Genomic DNA, 7,584 nt, shown 5'->3' with positions numbered 1-7,584 from the left:
TACATTTCCACCACCCTAAATGTTACAACACTATATTAAGAAAGCAATGGAAATATAAAATCCTAAACATGAATTGCAATAGTTCTCACTTAAGTACTTACCGTCTACGGCGTAGAATATTACTGTACTGGAATGTCTACGCCCACGATTTTATTCGAACCCTTATTTGTGTCATCGTATACAGGACAAATGCTAAATCAGTTTTAGAGTTAAATAACTTTGAAAACAAAACGAATTAAATATAATAAATCATGTGTTTAATTTTAAGGTGGCTGGATATATGTAAAGCTTTATTTTTCCTTCAATTTATCGTTTATAAATTGAAGGAAAAATAAAGCTTTACAGTAACGTGCCCGGCTTTGCACGGATGATAATCATTTATGTATTATTATGATATATTGCGCGTACAAATCTTCTGTAAAAAATATTTAAATGACAGTGGGACCCATGTCAAAATGCAAAGACATGATTTTGAAAAACTCGAGAAACAAACGCGGTCAGTAATTCGACTCGCATTAAATCTTCCCAATGAACTATTTTTTATAACATGTTAAATTATTAAATTTATAAATAAATGAAACTTTCAGCTTATTTCTGGGTTTGTAATTTTTTTTTTCTTCTCATTACTCGAACCCAAGATTTCCTTCATGTAAAGCAACTTACTTACTATTACGCCACTTACTTACAAAAATATTTCTAATTTATTCTCTTGAAATAAAACGACACGATAAGGACAATTTTTCGACAGATGATTTTAGTAAAATCATATTTAAAGTTAATCAACCTGTCTGTATTCTCCTGGTTTTTTATGAATGGACCATCCATGCTATGCAGGAAAATAAACACAGTAGAATTCCTAATGAAACCGATCACACCCTTCTTGAACCGCATTTAACCTCTATAAGGAAAACCCGTCTACTCTTACTTTTATTTATTTTATACTATGCCTCAACAGGAAACCCTTTTCACAACCCTTAAAAAAATTTATGACGTAATAGATCCCCTGTTAGATGTTAGGATTTAAATTCACGCTAATCTCAACAACCCCTCAATTTGTTGTTTTTTTTTTTTGTATATGTATTGTTTACTCCGCGAGTAAGTAAATAAACCATGTCGTATGTAATTCATCAATAAATGTCAAAATCAGTCCAGAATTGTTGAATATGCCACAATACATATCATACTACATTACACCTACCATCTACTATTCATGTACTATATACATATATATTTTTATATAACTATATACATATAACTATGTATTTATGTACTATCCTATTAATTATCCTAATATTAATTATTGACTTTTAAACTTTCGCATTACATGTTTTATGGTATATGAGAAACGAGTTAACGCGATCGTTTAGATAAACCTGACGTACCTCGAAGTTTCCCGTTTCTTATAAACCATAAAATATGTACCATTATTTACCAACAGTATAACATTACCACGACGAAGATTTCGCGTGTAAACGAGAAAAAATGTAGTTCTCTCCTTCACACCCCATTTCGATCGATATGACCTTGGCAATGGCGAGGCGGCATTTTGAACATTAGTTATACTTCACGCGTTATAGTATATCTAGGTGACAGAAACAGGGGGTCTCAGTGCGTGATAAGATCACGCCTTGAATATTTTAGCCATCCTTCTTCGACTCAATTAGACTTATTCAGTCGACACAATCACCGTCTTACGTTTACCCCATTAATCATTCTTTATTCAATTATTATATAATATATTAATATTTGATTATTTTATTTAAACATTATTGGACACAAAAAAAAAGTTGTAACAATGTTCAACATGAAAAAGAGGTTAAAAAAGGCGAGCTTCTAACTTATGTCACATATAATGTAATACTATTATAGTACTTATATCGTCATCATCATTAGCATCATCATATTAGCGGTTAACTGTCCACTGCTGAACATAGGCCTCCCTCATATGGTGGGTTTACATTGGCAATTATTAACTATTGAGTTACCACGCTTGGCAGTACGGTTGGCAACTGCAATAAAGCTTTTGGTGATGTTTTAAGAGGGAAGCTGCTGCTTATCTCTCGACCATTAAGTTCCCTTATCTTACGACACCCACGGGAAAGGAAGGGGTGGCCTATTTTTTTTATAGGTGATAATGAAATAGTAATCTCACCCGCGCTATTGGTATACACCGGCGGTGCACCAGTGAAGGATGATAGGTGAGGATGAAGCAGGTCAGTTAGCCCATCGTGCGAATTCAACGAGAATTGTTCACGATGGTTTCCAGGGGGAACCACATGGAGGTTAACCTGATATTCTATCCCGGAACCACACGGCGGTACTTAGTAAAAATTAATTAAATAAGGAAAGGCACACTACGTCGGATGTGAAAATAATATCAAATGAGAATTGAAGAAACTAATATAGAAAGCGTAAGCAGAAGATTACTGAAGTCTTGCCCTTAGAGGCCTAACTTTTAGCGATCAGATCGACCGTGTAATATTTGATAGAGGAGTCAAGAGCATAGGCGTATAAAGAGGGGGGGGGGGGGGGGAGGTAGCTGGGTCGTGTCTATCGTGTCGTGTGTGAATTGTCTGGTGCCCACCTCAAGACACTTATACAAAAACATATCTGAGAGTGCATATAAGGCTTTTTTAATGGACCAGGCCTGGAAAATAATTTTAAACAGGCCAATGGCCAAAAATTTGAAATGAAATTAAATGAAATAATATTTGTTCATCAACAAGTAGATTTTGTTTTAAAAAAAAAAAACACCATTTATAGGCATTTTCGTGGCGAAATCAGACACTTTGATTTAAAACCAAACTACTGACCCGATTTCGATGAAATTTTCATGGAACCAATCAAAAAGTATATTCTTTTAGATAAAAACAAATTTTCCAAATCGGTTTTATAAATTACGATGTTCTGAGGTAAAATAAAATAAAAAAATACAGCCAAATTGAGAATCACCTTCTTTGAAGTCTGTGAAGAAGTGAACACACTTTTACATAGATGATTGTTTCTCCGAATCGTACAATATGCATTTTCTATATCGTGTAATTCAGATAATTGATTTAGACAGCGATGCCATAACAATAATGGTAATACATTATGTGCTCGGCATTTGATTGAAATTTGATAAACAGATAGACCATATCTTATACTATCTATTGCCCACGGCTTTACACGCGTAGTATCGTGTTTCCCTTTTAAGTTGAAACTTTATAAATCCTTTCTTACCAGATTTACGTTATAAAATAAATTGTTTTGTGTTCCAAATTTTAATTTTCCAAATTTATTAGTATTAGCTATGTGTTGATAGTTAGTACACACGATTTTATATGTATAGATTAACCTTTAGGTTACTTTTTTCCAGGACAAATTAGCTACTCGTAATCCGCAATCTCCTGGAATTTACCCTGGAGAACTCATCATGATGGACCAGACCTGACTTCATGCTCACCCGGAGATACCTGGCCAATATAATTCAATAATTCAGGCGGGATCGCCGTTGCATTTTCATACATAAAAAAAAAAACAGTATTTTAGTTTGTTATAACATAGTAGTTTTTTTTTTATACTGTGGTTACAGTTAATTATGATAAATAGGTACATGTATAGTGGTATATAAGTAATGTAGCCGTGTGGTCCCAGCATAGAATAAGCCACCCCTTCTTATCCCGTGGGTGTCGTAAGAGCCGAATAAGGCAGGGCGAGGGATGGGCAGCCGCGTCCCTCTCAAAACATCTCTAAAGTCTGCCAAGCATGCCAAGCGTGGCAACTACTGGCAAAACTCCCCAAGGGGGAGGCTTATATTCAGCAGTGGACAGTTAAAGGCTGATATGATGATATGATGAAGTAATGTAAACCAACCCAAATCTAATAACAATATGTTTACAAATAATTGGTAGGAAGATGGTAAATAACACTATTATTTATAGTGATTTGTTTAATGGTTGTTTTGATGCCGTAATGTTTGCTGAAATATAATATATTAGAATCAAGAACGACATTGGATATCATAAAGTAAAGCTGTGTCATACGAATAAAAACCTTATCGTAGTACAATTAAAGAGAAGTTTCATCTAACGTGCTAAGAGCAATAGGTATTACTCGAAGAGAATTGTACCTACGCGATAATGTTTATTTACCTGAAAGCGTAAAGCTGTTTTCATAAAATATATTGCTATGTACACTATTTCCTTTAATTATGTAAGGTAGTGTTTTTTTTTTATATTTTACTAGACTAGGTGTTATCTTGTGAAAGTTCATATCACCGGTTATTTAATAAAAAATAATCCTAATCAAATAATATCAGTTTATTTTTTAATTTGAACCCTCAATCCATCCTCTTTTTAAACCTTTTTTACTCTTACATGAGATTTGAAATAATCAAACATATTTGATATTATGTTGATAGATTTTAATAAAAAAAAATAAAAATGTAAAGTCGGAATAAAAAGACATACAAAGTTTTTAATGGCATGAATTATGAGGTTTATAAGTCTGAGTAACAGCATGAATACTTCCTATACCACTAAGCTATGACCCATGACATTCTCACCATAAGAAAGGTTTTAACATTTTAGATTAAAAACAAAGATAATATTCTGAAATAAAAAGAATACATTTTCATTCAGGAAACTCGTGATTACGCTATTCGACAATACAAAGGAACATTCTTGCATCAGACGCTACGGCAGCGTACCTATCCTTTATTAGTGTCCTATAAGTAATACATTCAGATTTTAGAAGGGGGGAGAGGAGGAACGAGGAGGTGGGAGCAAGTCGATACCTCCACGCATGCGTTCTAACCTTTATCTCTGACTAACTAAAAGGAAATATAGTTCTTAACACATTGAAATAAGATCATTAATATTAGCAGGAACAAAGATAGAATGTAGAAACTGCGTTCTTAAAATAAAATGCAATATGAAAAAGCCCTAATTACAAATTCACTTTTGAATAATTTCATACATTATTATCATATATGAAGCGAAGAAATTTTATAGAATGATTAATTAAATTTTTTAGTCCATTCTCTTTGATATCTTAAACTTTTCTAAGAATATTACAGCATGAATTCTTTTTAAATCGGTCGTAAAAAGGTTTCTTTGGGTTCGACAATGGGCACGTGACTGCTCCCGCTGTTGCAGACTTGAACTTAAAACTTAATTGCTACTATAATTGTTTGACTAAATTGCGTTCAAAATTATACCTACAATAGTAGGTCGCCTACCTAGGTACTTCGATTTCTAAATTTATTCAGGTTCAATAATTAAACTGAAAAGCAATTGAGAAATTCAGTTCTGAATCCCGTTAAATGAAACTGGTTAATTTTCTCAACGAGCTTGTTAGGTGTAATTAATTTTATCTGATAATCTAAAATTTATTTTTAACTACATACCAAATTTTATTTAAAACCTTTCAAGCGGTTAAGTATGACTGAGTTACAAATATCTTAACATATCGTCATAGTCGTAGAATACTGACGGATCTTTATATGTAATCTTTGTCAGATCCGTCAGTATTCTAGGACTTTGACGATATATGCATAGGGGGAGAAAGGATTATTAGTTTTTTTTTATTTAATTGATGATAATGGAATGGTAAACCCGCCTGCGCTAACGGTATACGTATGTGGCGCACCAGTGAGGAATGATAGGTCACATCGAAAAGGCAGGTCAGTTGACCTATCGTAATGAATTCACTTGGAACAGAACACGATAGTTTCCAAGGGAAACCGCGAAGAGGTCGACCTGACAGGGTATGTAGCTAATAATCCACATTTTTAACAATCCATTATCCCCCGACCCCATTACTAGCAATACCCTACCAGGTAGACCTCCACGCAATTCGTCCTGGAAACTATCGTGGTTATTTCCTGATGAATTCGTCATGTTGAACTAACTAACCTGCTTTCATCCCTCACTGATATCCCGCCAGCGAATACCAATATCATAGGCGGGTCCACCATTCCACCATTATCATTCAAAAGAATAATATACATGTATCATAATATCTTTCCAGAGTTTTTTTTTTTTACAACACCGGCTCGGCTCGGCAAATAGGGCTCACCTGATGGTAACTACCGCCGCCCATGATCACCCACAACACCAGCGGCATTGCAGGTGTGTTATCGGCCTTTTAATAACTTTTAATAATATCGAATAACTAGAAGGACACACTTTTTGGTGTTAAACACGAACATTGGAATCGATGAACGAGGTACGAGTAAAAATAGAATGATTACATCTTAAATGTGATATAAATCAAATATTAGTTCACTGTAATTTCGACAAAAAGTATGCAATATAATAATTTTGATAGGAAAGAGCTAGTCATGATAATGGGCTGGAATTTGGTCAAGAAATTTCAGAATTAAATAAGATAGCCTTGGCGTGTTTGGGCTTAATGAATAAACAGTTGGCTGAGAGTTATAGGTTTATTTGATCATGCACATCGCCGAAAAATAATCACTAGATATCTATGTATTATTTTTGTATGTAATTGGGAATGGTATAATAGTTTTGGTTAGCTTAAAGCTAAGAAACGGTAAACATTTAGTACAGTACATGAATAGCACCGTAGCTCTCATAGAATGCATTATAACGCCCACGGTACTCAGGACGCGGAATTATTCCTGAGCACTAAAGTGTTATACCACCGCACTTTATATCACTAACAATGCATGAGGGGTACCGTGGACGTGACAATGATAATCCGCAACACCGCAGGAATTTCAGTATGTTGCTGGCCTTCTAGAAAAAAATATTTTCTTTGTAGAAAACTATTCGGGAACAAAGAGAAAATGCTAAAAAAAGTAAGTTCTTTGAAAAATATATGTCAACTATAGGATCGATTTTGAGATGCCATTCTTTAAAACTATCTCTTAGCCTAAAATTTTAATTTGATTATTCTGCGAAATTATTATTTTATGAACCATCATAACCTAAAATTAAAATAATTTTTAATCAATTTTTTTTATAGATTAAAATTTTAATGTTAAAGATTGGTTTAGAGAAACAGCGCCTCAGAATCGATCTCAATGTTTCTTGGAAAAACTTATTTAATTTCATAAGCGATTACCAGATTTCGTTTTGCTATTTACCCATTCTAAATGCAACCAGTGTAATTATTATCAATCTTCCCACAGGTTAAAATAAATTGCAGTGAGGGTGCATCGATCGTAACACGACCTAGTTGCAGGTCATACCGCCCAGTAACCACCTCACCCCCTTTCATTCAAGCTTATTTCGTTACCAGTCAGTACACCTACTCGTTTTCATTCACACAACGGAATTTATTATGCCATTCCACAAAGCAGTTTATGTTTTAATTGGATTTTCAGCAATAATATATTTTTTAAGATATTTATATGAATACAAATGTAAGAATAATTTAAATACGAATATAATACTGGTTAAATAAAACATTTGGAGTCATAATGCCATTATGAAAAGACAAAGTTGTCCCAGAACGGAATGAAAGGGGAGAATATTGTTAGAAATATCTGTGATAATATGAAAAATACAATCAGCAATCCAAATTTCATCTATTGTTCAACCTTATTACAATTTCAAAAGTATGAACATTTGAATT

The sequence above is a fragment of the Galleria mellonella genome, unplaced genomic scaffold, assembly GCF_026898425.1.
Source record: "Galleria mellonella isolate WM207_F2 unplaced genomic scaffold, CSIRO_AGI_GalMel_v1 utg213, whole genome shotgun sequence".
NCBI classification, from domain to species: Eukaryota; Metazoa; Arthropoda; class Insecta; order Lepidoptera; family Pyralidae; genus Galleria; species Galleria mellonella.
Note: the sequence above shows the minus strand (reverse complement) of the source record.